The following is a 17,073-nucleotide window of genomic DNA, read 5'->3' as shown; positions in this document are numbered from 1 at the left end:
AGGCTTGCTTCTCTGGTCATAGTGGGAAGGAAGAAGATAGGAAAAGAAAGGGGGATCTAATTTTTCTCTCCCATTTCCTTCTTACAGTCAGGCCTGCAGCTATGGCAGCAAGCAAGATGACAAACTACTGATAAACATTGTGTTCTGAGAGCTACTGGCAGTTGTCTCTCATGGGGAGGCACTGACTCTTCCCAGTGCTCCTAGAACTAGTTTGCAGCTTTAGCAATGTGCTAGTCCCAAAGTAGGAGGATGGAAACAGACATACACAGACCTTGCTTCTGTCATTCTATCTTTGTGATTACAGCAAGGAAAGTAAGGAGAAGGGGGTTGGATTTAGTCAATAGGAGGAGGAAAGGAAGCATCAAACTTGATTTCTTCACCTGCTTGAATTCAAGACTCAGTTTGGTCACATACTTGAGATCAGTTATGTTTGTATTTCTGAGCCATGAATAGAGATTAAAATATGTTGCTAATATGTTCTGCTCATTTTTTCGGATGAGGGAATTTCAAGCAAGCCACATAATGCTGAGGAAGGCTGGAAGGAAGAAAATTAATACCATAAAAGGCTTGTAATGGTAGAACAAGGTTTTTACTTTTATTTTCAAAAGTAGTCTGATGTTGTGACAATAAATGTCAGCTTTTGGCTACTGTCCATCACTGTCCTTCATTTTCTAAAAGGATGGCAGAAGCCGAAACCTGCCCTAAGTTAAAATAAGAAGACAAGGGGGAAGGTAAGCAAACAAGCAAGCAAGCTTCTTCTAAAGCAGTGGTTCTCAATCTGGGGTCTCCAGATGTTTTTGGCCTACAACTCCCAGAAATCCCAGCCATTTTACCAGCTGTTAGGATTTCTGGGAGTTGAAGGCCAAAAACATCTGGGGTCCCCAGGTTGAGAACTACTGCTTTAAAGCATATATTCACTGATTCCTCTATAGCCTCAAAAACACAAAAGTAATATAGATCCAAACTTTGAAAACAGACAGTGGAATCATGTGTCCATGCTTTATGCCGCCAGAAAATGATTTTCTCATTTCAGTAGAAGTTCATAAAATCTCAAGAGACCTTCAAGTCCACTGTATTTATAACATGAAAGCAAAATTTTAAAAAGTCCCCCAATTGCTCTGAAAGCCTTGTACATATGCATGGTTTATGCTGTTTAAACTTATTTTAATTGGTTAGTTTAATGTAGGTTTGGACTGCAAATTATTTTACTGTGTTATATGTTGAATTGTACATTGCCCCAAGAACATGGGGTAAGGGAGACAAAGAGAAAGTATGTTTTGTAGGCCTGGCTTTGCTTCTCTTTTGAATAACAACAGCTTGTATGGCCGTCAGCCCTCTTTTCAGAATTGACCTTCTCTTGGTAATCACAGATGCTCTCAGTTATATTCTTCCACAGGGCAAAGGAGTAGTAATTAGCCATCCCGGAGAACTGCCAAGGGATATGTGCCACAGGGGCATGGGGACTGACAACTTATCAGCAAATGTCTCCAAAATGCTTTAAAATGCATGACCCCATATTTTATCAGCCTGGCAAAATGCCAGCATACCTCAATACTAGCTCTGAAAGGTGAAGTAAAGAACCCTAAAGTGGAAAAACAATGTGAATGTTCAGGAAGCTAAAGAGTATTTTTTTCCCTGCTGTTTCAAATATTACAGCTAAGTAGTAGTGTCACTATGGATGTGCAAAGTGTGCAGACCATACTGGAAGACACCATCAGAGCAGATAGCATTAAAATGACAGTTTATTTTAAAATGCAGATGAGGGTCTCTCCCATTATCAGTTTGGGAGGAAAGGGCATGACTACTTACTGCATTACTATGAGGAAATGTTGGCAAGCTCTCAAAGAGCAAATGCAATTTCCTTTAACCATAGAGATGTCAGCAGTCTCTAGCACTGTACACCATGAAGATAATAAGAATGGTTAAATATGCACCCCTGTTTTGACCTTGCTGAGGGGGTGACACATGCACCTCTGCTCTGTAAGCTGCCCCGACTCCCTTTTGGGAGATGGCGGTGGCATATAAATAAAGTTGTTGTTATTGGTGTTGTTGTTGTTGTTGTTGTTAATATTATTTGAAACACAACAAGATGAGTCCACAGCAGACACTCTGCTGGCTGTTGTATTGGATCACACATCGGGCACTTCCCAAGTGTCTAGTATCGGCGAATAATGCATGCAGATCCCAGTAAGGTGGCCTTCTGCAGCTGGCAGGTGGTAAGTTTGTCAGTGCCAATTGTGTTTAAGTGCAGGCCAAGGTCTTTAGGCACTGCACCCAATGTGCCAATCACCACTGGGACCACCTTGACTGGCTTGTGCCAGAGTCTTTGCAATTCGATCTTTAGATCCTCATATCGTGTCAGCTTTTCCAGTTGTTTCTCCTCAATCCTGCTGTCACCTGGGATTGCTACATCGACAATCCATACTTTGTTTTTTAACACGATCGTGAGGTCCGGAGTATTGTGCTCCAAAACTCTGTCTGTCTGAATTCGGAAGCCCCAGAGTAGCTTGACATGTTCTGTAACCTCTGTAACCTTTTCAGGCTTGTGATCCCACCAATTCTTTGTCGCAGGCAGATGGTATTTGTGGCACAAGTTCCAATGAATCATCTGAGCAACGGTGTTATGCCTCTGCTTGTAGTCTGTTGTTGTTGTTGTTGTTGTTGTTGTTGTTATTTGGTTATGTTGAGGGCAGAAGACTTTACAGTCTCATTATCACTTTTTGCCTCCTCCCCTTTCAGCCTTCATTTTATTGGTCTTTCCTAGTACTAATATTCTTTTTCTCATTGAGTAGACATTTTTTTCTTTCCCTCTTTGCCTGGAAGTGTGAAAGAGTTGGATGGGGGAAAGTTGTTTGCATGGTGGATGGAAATAAACACTTGTCACTTTGCCCAGTTGCCACTTAACCATGTCTATTTAGGATTTTAGGGGAAATGGTTGTTTAATTTGGCCAGCTTGGGATAGTTCTAACAGAGAAGAAGACAGCAGCAGGAATCTCGCACCAGAACACTACATGTAAAGTTTATAATGGAACATAATGTTTTGTGCTTTTTGGCAGCCCTCTGGTCCTTAACCTGTTGAATAAGTGTGTGACAACTATAGCTGTGAATTATGTCTGGGATTTTATATACAATATTGTGGTCTGGTATGGGAGGAGGTTCATGGTGGTTACACCAGGAATTATTGCACAGGGTGACACTGAACTAATGATGCCACTGAGCATTAAGAAGCCTTTCCTAGTTCGAAGAGCTGTGGGATAAGGGACTAGTCTACTCAGAAGGTGATAGTCTCTCCATTAGAGGGTTATAAGCAGAAGTGAGATGACCACCTCTCAGAGGTTCTTTATGCAGTAGATGCATTGGCAGGATGAAACTAGATGTCCCTTCCATTTCTAATAACTACATGAAAAATGCTAGAAATTAAGAGAATGTTCCAGAAACTCAGAGCTGGCACTGTAAAACCTATACAGTGATTTTGGAGCTAGCCTGCTACATGACACCCCCCTTCAACTCCTCCCATTTTCCACATAATTCCAATACTCTGCTAGAATATGCACTCTATTCTTATATTCAGTTGGCATTTGGCAAGCCCAACAGGAACTAGTAGGAGGGAATCATTCACCTTGCTGCAAACAGCTGCTGCTTGTAGAGATCTGTTGTGCCCACTCACCAAATTGTCTTCTGTGGGATGTTATTAATTTGCTGCCTCTTTTCTGGGCTATATTCTTCTACCTATATACTCTAATGAAGTGGGAGTATTGACTATGTTAAAAATAAAATTATAAATGCACCAGAAATGCCACTCAGTTGCTTCTTTGAAAATCGGTGATACATTATTCTTGAATATCTCCAATTACAAGTATTTAACATACATTTCCTTACATGTGAATTCTCCATCAGCACTACCCAAAACAAAGTAAAAAATCCTTCTCCATAAGTGACAAGTTCATGTAGAAAAATAGTAGGAAAGTAATGGTTCTAAGAATAACATTTCTAAATAGCATTGAAAATGAATTCTAGCAAACTATTAATCTTACACAAATTCTGCCTAGACATTCTTCTACTATTAATATGGTAGTAATTCCATAACTGTAAGGATTAGTCCTGATCAGCTGTCTGAAGGCAGTTCTTAATTGTCACATTAGGTAAAAGGTAAAGGTTGGTGAGGGTTGGTGCTCATCTCCATTTCTAAGCCGAAGAGCCGGCATTGTCCGTAGACATCTCCAAGGTCATGTGGCCGGCATGACTGCATGGAACGCCATTACCTTCCCGCCAGAGCGGTACCTATTGATCTACTCACATTGGCATGTTTTCGAACTGCTAGGTTGGCAGAAGCTGGAGCTAACAGCAAGCGCTCATTCCACTCCCGGGATTTGAACCTGCGACCTTTCGGTCACATTAGGCAACAGAAATATCAAGAATATTTATAGTTCTCCCATGTGAAATGGGAAAGGTGTCTCGGCATTAGGGTTTATCATTCACAGTCATCCCAGGCTTTGAAGTTTATGGGCTGAAACCTGAGGCCTAGGGATATCTCCAGTGATGTTAGTGTTACAATGTAAGTATGAAGCTAGAGATTTGTACACATCCTATTTCTCATGCCTGAGACCTGAGCCCTATGAGGAGCAGCTTAAAGAGCTGGGTTTGTTTAGCCTACAGAAGAGAAGGCTGAGAGGAGACATAATAGCCATGTATAAATATGTGAGGGGAAGTCATAGGGAGGAGGGAGCAAGCTTGTTTTCTGCTGCCCTGGAGATGAGGATGCAGAACAATGTCTTCAAACTACAGGAAAGGAGATTCTACCTGAACATCAGGAAGAACCTCCTCACTGTGAGAGCTGTTCAGCAGTGGAACTTTCTGCCCCAGAATGTGGTGGAGGCTCCTTCTTTGGAGGCTTTTAAGCAAAGGCTGGATGGCCATCTGTTGGGGATGCTCTGGATGGGATTTTCCTGCCACTTGGCAGAGCTTGGACTGGATGCCCCATGAGGTCTCTTCCAGCTCTATGATTCTAAAATTGGAAAATGAGCACACTGATCTCCTGCCTGAAGAGGGACCAGGTAAAATTGGGGGTTAGAGTCAGGCCCTGAGATGTGGTACCATACTAGGACATCATAATATTCTATTGGGAAAATGATGAGCTACTATGAGATTTCATGATTTTGAAACATTTTGCAATAAATAAATACATATGGTTTGCATGAAGACCATGGGGTTTGTATAAAAGGAACATCATTTGTCTTTGTATGTAACTCTTTTTTGCACACACACCCAAGTCTTGTGAAATTTTTTTAACTAAAACAAATGTTCTGAAGTAGAAAATAATTTTAAAGTGAATATAAACCTTGCTCAAGTGGTAGAAAACCTTTGGAATTATTATTATTTGGAAGAATTCACATCCATATTAGATAATCAGGATGAATAACAATGTATAAATCTGCTCCACAAACTGAATTTTATGTAAGGGTATAAGTATGAATCCTCAAGCCTATACAAAAACAAAATATTCCTCCCAACACTTCCAGGTCCCATTGGAACTCATATTAATCGGCATAAGTGGACCCAAAGTGCAGATCTGCTGGGAGAAATAAGATTACATATGCAAGTAGCCAAAAGCTCTGCAATGCCAGCATTAATACCAATTGGGGTACATTAGCACCTAAAATAGGATGCTACAATACAAAAGTCTCCTATGTTCTCACACAGTATATTGCTTCCATTGGCAAAGCACGCACAAGGGTTGGTCCAGCAGTTTTCAAGCAAACATATTAAAAGAGAAGTGCTTCTTCAAATATCAAGTTTCCAGATCATTAAGGCATTCAATTTCATTACAAGCACTCTGAATTAAAACTGGAAGTGTGTTACCAGCAAGTGCAATTCCTTTTATAAAAAAGCTGTTACATTATGCTGCATTGAACTAGCTCTGCAGCTTCCCAGTCTGCAAGGACAGCCTCACACAGAGCAATTGACAGTATTGTTATGAGAAGGTTAACAATGCATGAAGAACTGTTGGTCTGCATCAAGTCCTGGTATCAAATGTCTAAACTGATATGATCCAGTACTAATAGATCCTCTACACAACTTGGATTAGTTGTGATAAAAGTAGCAGTAAAGTCAGGACAGGATTTGCCACTTTCATGGCAGTATAGAACGGCCCCTAATCTGATTCATCAAATTGCTCATCCTGCCTTAACTAAGTCTTCTTTAAGATGTTTACTGCACAATCCTATTCCATTATCATGTTGTTATTGATATAGATACATACCAGTTCGGGCACATTTGATATTGTACATTTCTTTAATTATACCAAATCATGGTGCCACTATAGTACTTCCACATACCCTTATAACCTTGCCTTCCTGCATTATTGCTGTTCCTTAATTTTTTAGGGCATTTGAGTACTTCTAACTTTTTAAAAAGGAAAATGTAACTATAAAAATGTAAAACAAAAAATAGCCACCTTGAGAATGATGAGGGGAAGGAGAAGAGAAAAATCCGGTCCCGTGATGTCACTTTATTGCCAGCATGCACCACACATATAAGTTACTATAGTTACTGGCATTTGGGTTTATATGCAATCCTCACTGAAAATAAGCAGCAACACTGCAGAGTGTCACAGCATTAACTGTATCAGTGAAGTAAAAATGGAAGGGCAAGCAGTTTGCGAGGAGAAAGACCAACAGAGCAGTGAGGCAAGCAAGGGAGTGGGACTAGTTATTCTTGGAGCCCTGCTGTTGATATCTATTTTCAAACTTTAAGTGGCCCACAACAGCAAGTCCATCTGTTCTAGTGATGGAAAGAACTATTGCCAAGGTTTGCTCCCTCTCCAATCTTTTTATAATACATATTTGAAATTGTAAACTAGCAATCTTTATTAGTGATTTCTGTAAGAAACTCTGGAGTCTTTTTCCACTGAAGAGCTGGGAATAAATGCTTTAAATAAAACAAAATGGTAGTGTTAGAGGTAGCAGTCTTAGCACACATATTCTCTATGGCAGCTAGTTTGCATCTGTCTCAAAGAGTTTAGGCATTGCATGTAATTATGTCATATCCTGACTGTTGGTTTTAGCCACATCCTCCCTCTTCCTGCATCAGTTTTCAGTTAGTTCAAGTTTGTTTATTCTCTGTTTTGTAGTCTGAAAGTCTCTCTCTCTTTCCTCCCTGTTTGAAGAACACATCTTAAAGATATATCCTATAGAGGCTTCCATCATGAGAATTTATGAAATCTTTTATATTAGATACCAACATGAAATACCATTATAAATGGATGTGAAATGCCACTAAATACAAAATTTAGAATCTTGCAGACCCATAGTATATATGGTATGAAAACTGAGCAGAAAGGAAAACTGTCAGGAAGAAAATCAGCTCATTTGAAATGTAGTGTTGGAAGGATCTCATTACACTTATCTTTTTTAGCATCTTAGGATGCTAAAGGGAGAGTACAGCGATGGATGGGCATGCTACCCTCACACAACATCTCTGGACTTAAGTGTTGAAGCACCACCCCCAATCGTCATAGGACACTTCCCTCCTAATACAGGAAGGCTCCCGTGTTATGCTGACTCCACTGGAGTCAGCACACTTCAGCACCACTTCAGCAACACTTCCCCCATGTGATGAGGTCAGAAGGGAGTTTTGTGGCTAACATGGACTGCTAACAAAACAAGTGAATGGGTCGTAAGGCAAATCAAGTCTCAATTCCTCCTAGTAAAAAAAATGTCAACAATGAGGCTCTTGTGTTTTTGACATATTAGATAGCAATACTTTGGGATGCTTCATAAAAAGGGAGAGCACACTATAAGTGGATCAATCTAAGCAAACAAGCAAACAAGACCTAAGCAGGGCATATGATAACTGGGGTTCTTGGGTATCTCTCATTCATAGGGTTGTCAGAAGTCAAAATTGACTTGACAGGAATTCCCCCCCCCAAAAAAAAAGAACCCCAAGAAATTAAACTATTTAGCTTTTTTTAAAAGAAGAAGAAGAAGACGACTGCAGAGTTATTTACACATTTCTCTTGTAATGTAAGGGCTTTATTCAAGTTAAAATGCAGTTTACCTTGCTTTTATCTTGAAAATCTGGATTTTGGCATGTAGGCAGCCTTTGAATGTTGGGGGGGGGGTAGAATCTTGTGGTGGCAGAACAGATTGATTGGAGGTGAACTGGCACAGATGGTCATCTGATAATTCCTGCCAAGAAGTGGTACTTTCCCAGTTTGAATTTGATTTTTTGAAATTCTTTATTTTGTCTATGAAGGTGCATTTGCATGAGTACTTGAAAGTCAATATAACAGCATTAGCACAGGCCCAATTAACAGAATGGCAAAACATTATGTGAAGGATTGGACATCTAGGCCATCCTCTTACACCAAGGTGAGTTTGCCAGGGGAAATATATGTGACTGGTTATGGTGATTTCACCACAATGTATGTGTATGATGTTAACAGGGTCATTTTGGGGCATTTTAACCTAGGAAAATACAATGTAAAAAGTTTTTTCATCTGTATAGACAAGTCCTGAGACTAGTTTAAATCTCTGTTAGACACTGTGTGGGGTGGTGAGAAGTTACTTTGGTATTTGGGTATATTTAGCCTGAAGAAGAGATGGTTAAGAGGTAACATGATGACTATGTTTAATTCTCTGAAGGAATATCATATTCGTTTTTTTCTGCTACTACAGACAGTAGGATACAGAAAAATGGATTCAAACTGCAGTAAAAGTGATTCTATTTCAACATCAAAAAGAACTTCCCAATAGGAATATGCTGCCTTGAAGTGGAATATCCTTCTCTGGAGGTTTTGAAACAGAGGCTGAATGGCCATCTGTCATGTCCTGCGATTGTGTATTCCTGTATGGCAGAGGGTTGGTCTGGATGGCCCTTGTAGTCTTATTCAATTCTATTTTAATACTAATTCTGTTTGTGAGGTATACTACTCTCTCACACATCCCCCAACAGATGGCAGTGGAAGACTCAGTCTGCACCATGGAAGCTTGTGATTAAGAATATAACAAAAGCCATACTGGATCAAAGCAAGGTTTATTCATTTCAGCACATTTGTTTCCACAGTGGTTAATCAAATTGCTACGGATTGGTTGCTCCTGATATGAGAAGAAGTGCTCCTGACATCTGTGGGAACAAGAGCTTGTTGCCACAGTGGGCAATCACTTTGCTAGCAGAAACTGATCCAGTCACCAACTTCTCATGATTACAGGTGAGAATGGGCATTCCTCTCCTTTCTCAGCTTGCCTAGAATGAAGCTAACAGAGTCCAGTAGTTAAAGCCATTGACTTCCACTGATATATGGTATCAAGACAATGATAAATACTAGTTATATCCAGTGCTAATCGTACAAGGTAACTCTTCGCTTCTTCTCCTCACTATGGTCCTTTTACCTCTGGGCAGGTGGGAAGAATCCTTAGCATTGTGAAATTATGGTGTGTGTGATTGAAAATGGGAAAACAGGAAAAAGGCAGCCTTTTGAAGATGAAAGCAGGTCAGGAAATTCTTAGAACTTGTGCTCCTGAAGTATGATCTGAGCTACATCTATGAACTTGTTCTTATCTGCATTTCCACTGTGATGCTGGAGTTTATCATTGTCCTGCACTGGGACTCAGAAGTTGTAGAGCTTGTGATATTACGGGAGGAAGCACCAAGAAAAAACTCTTGTGCAGAATGGAAGATGGTAGAGTATCTTGAAACCTGAAAGCCTAACTTGAGCCTAAGAGACTGGGGCACCCTAATCCAGATTTCTGTATAAGCATAAAAATAATAGGATCTAAAATGTAACTTTATGTATAGCTCAATAGTATTTCAGATGTATACATAACCTGTTTTCCCCATCTCACTATTCTTGTTCAATTGCTACCTTACTATGCCTACAATACGATTCCTACCTTCCTATTTCCAGGAGAGTTAACAGATTAGGTAAAGCACTGAACATAAAATGATAGTATTACATATAAACATTTTTTCTAAAAAGTGGAACAGAAAAATAAAATATTAACAATAGTAGAAAATCAAGTCAGCCTGGCTAGGAGAATTTAAATATAGATACCGGCCTAAAACTTTTAAAAAGTGGGCTTGGGGGTGGGGGAGACAAGGGGGATTTGTCAAGGATTTCTGGGAAGATCATTACTAAGATCCCAGGATTTTAGGGCAATGTATGGATCAAATCAGTTAAACAATCTGAAAAAAATTAAAATATTAAAATAATTTAAATATCCTTACACTATGTTAAACAAATTAGATTTATAATAAACAGATTAAAGAGTATTAAGCACATATTGAACAGATTAAAACAGCTTTTAAAAGCTATAACAGATTAAAAACATCTAGGAATGAATCAATTAGATCCCAAAGGTTTTAATTAAAAGCCATGGCTGGCATCCCATTCAGTAATAGTAATATTATAAGCCTGATTATTCCAACTCATGTTTGTGATAGTTCCATGATCACAATGATCAAAAGAGCCTTCCAAATTCTTTCTTTAAAATCTTGGAGCTCCCAACCCTGTCGCTGGTAAGGTATTAGAGACAGTGAGCTGAGCAACAATGTGTGTCCAATTCTTTCCTGGCTGTAGGACACACTGAGACAAACAGGAGTCTGACAATCCCCCATAGATATCTCTGGACTGCCTGTCTCAGCACACCCTGCAACTAAGAGAGGACTGGACACATCAATATTCACCATTTTGCTTTCCAGCTTCTTGGAAATGGTTTGATCCAACTGAAACCTTCATAGAACCAAATCTACAATTTTAGTATTGAAGTCCTCAGTATGTTCCTGGTGTAAACAGGAACAAACTGGGTTATTACTGGAGGCACACTCTCACTAGAAAAGATGCACCAAAGTGTTCATTTTCTTCTCCTCATCTATATTCCACAGGTTCAGCAATTTTAAGCATCTATTGTACAAGCCATAAAGATGGGATTCTTCTCAGAAAAAGGTGGGCAATTCTGAGCCCTAATTAATATGGCTAAAACAGATGTAAACCCAAATGTGTGAGCAAGCTCTGGGCTTGGAAAGGTGAAATTGTCAATGTCCGTTTTTCTCTCATTCTATCATATTTATACTTTTCATTTCAAATTTGAGGGAGATTTTGCATTTTAGAACCTTCGGATTAAAGTTGAGCAGGGGGCCAGGGAAGTGGGTTGGTACTGTTTTTGACTGTCAGTGATTGTATGCCATACCCCCAGTCTCAAAGTATGAGAGGTATTGAGGAAAAGGGAAAGTTTTTGAGGCCCAAACTCTTTATTTACCAGGATCTGAATATGCTCTTGGTCACCCTGATCCTAAAAAGAAAAAAAGATTATCTTAATGAATACATGGAGTAATATTACAGCTCTGAATGCGCACAAGGGTAAGGTGAGATGGAGCCAGATCATCTGGAGTAAGACTTGGCCATGAGGCTAACACATTGGTTTCTCCCGAATCTTATCTCCTTCCAATTAAAACAAAATAGATTTAGGGACCTTGGGGGGGGGGGGGGGTTCATGAAGCATATTTAGAGGTCTGAAGGCCACCTGCTGACCATGGGCTACACTTTGTACACATTTGAACATAAGTTTACCCACATTTGTGCTTTATTGATGATCATTGTATACAACATGAAATAGACTTCTTTTGAACCAACTTTCTTTTTAGGGATGAACAACTTCTGGCTTTCAAGAAATTGTTGGTTTGCAACTCCTAACACATTTCACCATTGGTTTTGCTGCTTAATACTGATGAAAGTTGCAGTCTGACATCTGGATAGCTACAAGTTGCTCACATCTGCTGCATTTGAAGGATTACTCAGTCTAAGACATGTGAATAATCAAAAGTTAAGTACAAGGATTTTGGAATTTCCCATTGGGGTCCAGCACCTATACAGTGCACTGTATAGACACACTGTTCATGATCTTACTTATGTTGAATTGCAATGTGCTTCTTTTAAAATTATAATTCTTATATATGTACCCATACATCTACATGTGTAAAATAGCATTTTGGATGATAAAGGTCAGTTTTGGGATTATTAACCTTGAGATTAATTTGAATAAAAAGAAATGTGTATAGATCTTCACAACAGAGAAACACTTAGCAATCATATATAAGGAAAACATACATATAAAACACCACTACACTCATTCTCATTATCATAACAGATCTCAACTGTGGATACATTGAATGCATATGAATAATATGCTAATTATGTTGATTGCAAGCAATGAAAACAAAAACATTAAGATACAAACCCTGTAGCTCATATCTTCTCAATGTCACCTTCATCTCCAAGAAAATTTGCTTTGCTAAAATAAGCATTTCACTTCAATATGTTTTTTTTTTCTTAAAGCTAAAAGATGGAAAGGATTTGGAAGCAATGTATATTCATATTTCCACCAAGTAAAAGTGCATTTTTCTGGCCCATGACGTTTTTGATATGTTCATGAAAAATTTAGTCCTTTCAATTTGCAAAATTCAGCTGTTATGAAAAATTCAGTCTAACCTTCAAAAAGGAAAATGCAGAAAGGAGGTAACTACATTATATGCTTAAAAGCTTAAACCAAACCTAGAAAGTGACTTAAAAAGTTACTCAGGATTTCAAATTTTAAAAATCCCATCATTTAAGTCAGTCACATAACTTGTACTGTCAAGGTTTCTTAATTTTTTGCAGTTTGGTATGGAGACAGAGGCGGTTCAACCACCAGGCCAACTAGGCAGTTGCCTGTGGCGCCATTTTGTTGGGGGCGCCATCGAGGCAACTCCTGTCTCCTGCAGCCTGCCTCCGCAAGTTATTGAACTGCTTTTTCTGTTGATTTGTTGTAAAACATGATGTTTTAGTGCTTAATTTGTAAAATCTTAATGTAATTTGATGTTTAATAGGCTTTTCCTTAATCCCTCCTTATTATCAAACATTTTCGCTTATCCAACACTTTTATTTTTCATTGATTAGTTTGGGGGGGGGGGCCAAAATTTTGTTTGCCTACACTTGAAAAATACCTAGGGCAGACTCTGTATGGAGAACATATTTTCTTACTTATCCACTTGTGATTCAGTCCATCTAATTAATCCAGTTCTGTTTCAGAAACTTCAGATATTGCAGAACAGCAATAGCTATCAGCCTCATTCTTTGTGAGGCCCAACAGAAGGATTACGTGTGACTTGCTGTCCATCAAAATGCTTTCTTGGCCTTATTTTGGCATTCTCCTTTAAACACAGAACTATTTTTTTCAACAAAGAGCAAAATTTTGCCTATTAGCCTTGATCTCAATATCATGAACCTTCAGCTTCCATCAACCCCTGTGTTTGCATGCTAACAACCATAATATTTGCAAACACAAATTATTTGGATTCCTTCAGGCATGCAGAATAAAGTCATATAGAGAGCAATATGACTACATCTGTTAAGTCTTTCATTAACATTTCATTTCTGTGAGAAGTGTTTCAATCCAACCCTTTACACACTATCCCTGTATCCCAGGATCTGATCTCAGATTATCTTCTTATCCCAGATTATCTGGCATTGGAGACTCATATAATCCAGTTTAAATAAGATAATATGGGATGAGATCTTGGGATATAAGGCAGTGTAGAAGAGGCCTCCATGCTTTTTGCATAATGACCTGAAGTTGTCTTTAGTGCGTGTTCAGTCAAAAAAACACCCCGATGGCCCTCTGCGATCAGAACCCAATGTTATCAGAGCTTTTGCAGACCTGGAAAGGTTTCCAAACTGACTGATCAACTGGAGGATCCTCTTTCTGGCTCAGACTTACACAGAGATCATAGTGATGATAAAGATGGTCAAGGAAGCATACTGGACTTCTCTGCTCTAAATCCTTAGATGTACAAAATCCGGCCAATATCACTGACCATTTCATATGAGTATATAATAGAGTTTCATTTATCCAACATAAACGGGCCGGCAGAATGTTGGATAAGCGAATATGTTGGATAATAAGGAGAGATTAAGAAAAAGCCTACTAAACATCAAAATAGGTTATGATTTTACAAATTAAGCACCAAAACATCATGTTATACAACAAATTTGACAGAAAAGGTAGTTCATTACACATTAATGCTATGAAGTAATTACTGAATTTACGAATTTAGCACCAAAATATCACAATGCATCGAAAACATTGACTACAAAAATGCAGTTGGATAATCCAGAACGTTGGATAAGTGAGTGTTGAATAAGTGAGACTCTACTGTATTTGACAAGGGCTATCCTGAATTGAAGGTCATCCTGTGAATGGCACAACTATTATTTTGTTTGCAGACATAAATACAATAACATTGTTACCTGCCCAGTATAGTAGAGTCCAACATAGCAAGGAGCATTCATTGTGTCCACTTCTCATACAGTTCTAGATTAGGCCAAGAAAATGATATGAAATAGCAATTTGCTCCAGAAATATACCTACTACAGAACTTAGAACACTGAAGGACTCCTTCTAGTCTTGGAGTAGTATTCCAAGCAAGTAACTTCTCTGAGGTCTACTCTGCCCAAGTAGAAATGGCATAACTTGCCAAAATTCTGTAATTTTCCATCACCTCTTAGAAAAAGTTTGTTTGACTCACAAGTCTTGTTTGTTTGTATGTTTCTAGAGGAAAAAAAAAACCCAATTAATTGAGTTGACACTTCTTTGTGTACATTATATATGTCAAGATACAATAAAGAAAAGCAAAAGACATTGAGTGACATTTGTCGACATTTTCCACAGAGGCAAAACAAGTTAACTATTGTAGCTGAATGTTAAAAGGTCTGAAGTTAATGTTCTTTCTCATCAGTGTGGCCCTGGGCAGGGATGACTGAATGCAGCTTGAGAATGCATTTCCTAACAGACCCTGCCAGAAAGAATCAGAAACTTTCTGTTTAATTTATTTGCTTGAATATAAAGGAAAAATAAGGAGGAAACAAAAAGCCTTCTGCTTTACTCCTACTAATTTCACAAAACATTGGCTCCAAGGAGCAAGAAAGCTGGTATTTGTTTTGGCTTTTATTATCATTTTTATTATTTATAGTGCACCATAAATGTACATAGTTTTAAACTCTTTTTACTCTAAAAGGTAAAATTAAACAGAATCTCATCCTGTGCCCATCTATATAATGGATCCTGCCATCCATTATGTTTGCACTGTGAAATCCCATTTATTTCACTGGTATGTTTGATCAGGTTAGATGAAAATAAAGATGGAACCCTTTTGGAATAGATGTAGACATCACAGAAAGTGCATGCATGAAAACAAGTATTGTGTTGGTGCTAGTGGTGGAGAATTTCTGATAGCCTTTCATTCACTAGCAGAGTTCACTTTTCTGCTGCAATAGGGAGCACCAACAAGCTACTGGAACTGCCATTTTTCTGCCCTGGTATTATAAAAGGCTATTGGAGAAACTACAGGTGGTAAATTACATATATATTTATAATCTTTTCAAAGTTAAAAGAAGACAACCTTAAAATATTAAACTTAAAGCCCATGGACCTTTTAAACCTTTGTTATATGTCTCTAGGTTTTACTCTTAACCTATCCATAAGCCATATAAAAATCGATAATTTTTGTCCCAAAACTTGCCCTTGATTATAGAATCATAGAATCGTAGAGTTGGAAGAGACGTCACAGGCCATCCAGTCCAACTCCCTGCAAGAAGCAGGAAAATCTCATTCAAAGCACCCCTGACAGATGGCCATCCAGCCTCTGCTTAAAAGCCTCCAAAGAAGGAGCCTCCACCACACTCTTGGCAGAGAGTTCCACTGCTGAACAGCTCCCACAGTGAGGAAGTTCTTCCCGATGTTCAGGTGGATTCTCCTTTCCTGTAGTTTGAAGCCATTCTTCCACATCCTAGTCTCCAGGGCAGCAGAAAACAAGCTTGCTCCCTCCTCCCTATGACTTCCCCTCACATATTTGTACATGGCTATCATGTCTCATCTCAGCCTTCTCTTCTGCAGGCTAAACATGCCCAGCTCTTTAAGCCGCTCCTCATAGAGCTTGTTCTCCAGGCCCTTAATGATTTTATTCGCCCTCCCCTGGACACTTTCCAGCTTGTCAACATCTCCCTTCAACTGCAGTGCCCAGAATTGGACACAGTATTCCAGATGTGGTCTGACCAAGGCAGAATAGAGGGGTAGCATGACTTCCCTGGATCTCGATGCTATACCCCTATTTATGCAGGCCAAAATCCCATTGGCTTTTTTTGCCACCGCGTCACATTGTAGGCTCATGTTTACCTTGTTGTCCATGAGGACTCCAAGGTCTTTTTCACACGTACTACTGTTGAGCCAGGCGTCCCCCATTCTGTATCTTTGCATTTCATTTTTTCTGCCTAAGTGAAGTATCTTGCATTTGTCCCTGTTGAACTTCATTTTGTTAGTTTCAGCCCATCTCTCTAATCTGTCAAGATGATTTTGAATTCTACTCCTGTCTTCTGGAGTGTTAGCTATCCCTCCCAGTTTGGTGTCGTCTGCAAACTTGATGATCGTGCCTTCTAACCCTTCGTCTAAGTCATTAATGAAGATGTTTAACAGAACTGGGCCCAGGACGGAACCTTGCGTCACTCCACTCATGATTTCTTTCCAAGATGAAGACGAAGCATTGGTGAGCTGCTCCCTTTGGTTTCGTTCGCTTAACCAATTACAGATCCACCTAACCGTAGTTTTGCCTAGCCCACATTTGACTAGCTTGATTGCCAGAAGGTCATGGGGGACCTTGTTGAAGGCCTTACTGAAATCCAAATAGGCTGCATCCACAGCATTCTCCGCATCTACGTAGCTTTTAATTCTATTGAAGAAAGAGATCAGATTAGTCTGGCATGATTTATTTTTGGTAAATCCATGTTGACTATTAGCAATGACCGCATTTGTTTCTGTTTTCAGACCACTTCCTTAATGATCTTTTCCAGAATCTTGCCTGGTATCGACGTGAGGCTGACCAGACGGTAATTGTTTGGGTCATCCTTTTTTCCCTTCTTGAAGATAGGGACCACATTCGCCCTCCTCCAATCTGCTGAGACTTCTCCCGTATTCCAAGAACTCTCAAAAATAATTGCTAGCAGTTCCGAAATAACTTCCGCTAGTTCCTTCAATACTCTTGGGTGTA

The 17,073-nt window shown here is 39.2% G+C and overlaps 1 protein-coding gene across 3 annotated transcripts in view; it reads right to left on the bottom strand.

The window, feature by feature from the left end:
* lrfn2 (leucine rich repeat and fibronectin type III domain containing 2) overlaps positions 1-17,073 on the bottom strand; it is a 401,482-nt gene that overhangs the window by 122,548 nt on the left and 261,861 nt on the right. The gene's annotated exons all lie outside the window — the stretch shown is intronic.

Source organism: Anolis carolinensis, chromosome 1, assembly GCF_035594765.1.
Source record: "Anolis carolinensis isolate JA03-04 chromosome 1, rAnoCar3.1.pri, whole genome shotgun sequence".
In the NCBI taxonomy this organism is placed as follows: Eukaryota; Metazoa; Chordata; class Lepidosauria; order Squamata; family Dactyloidae; genus Anolis; species Anolis carolinensis.
Note: the sequence above shows the minus strand (reverse complement) of the source record. Positions and strands in the feature narration are given on the sequence as shown.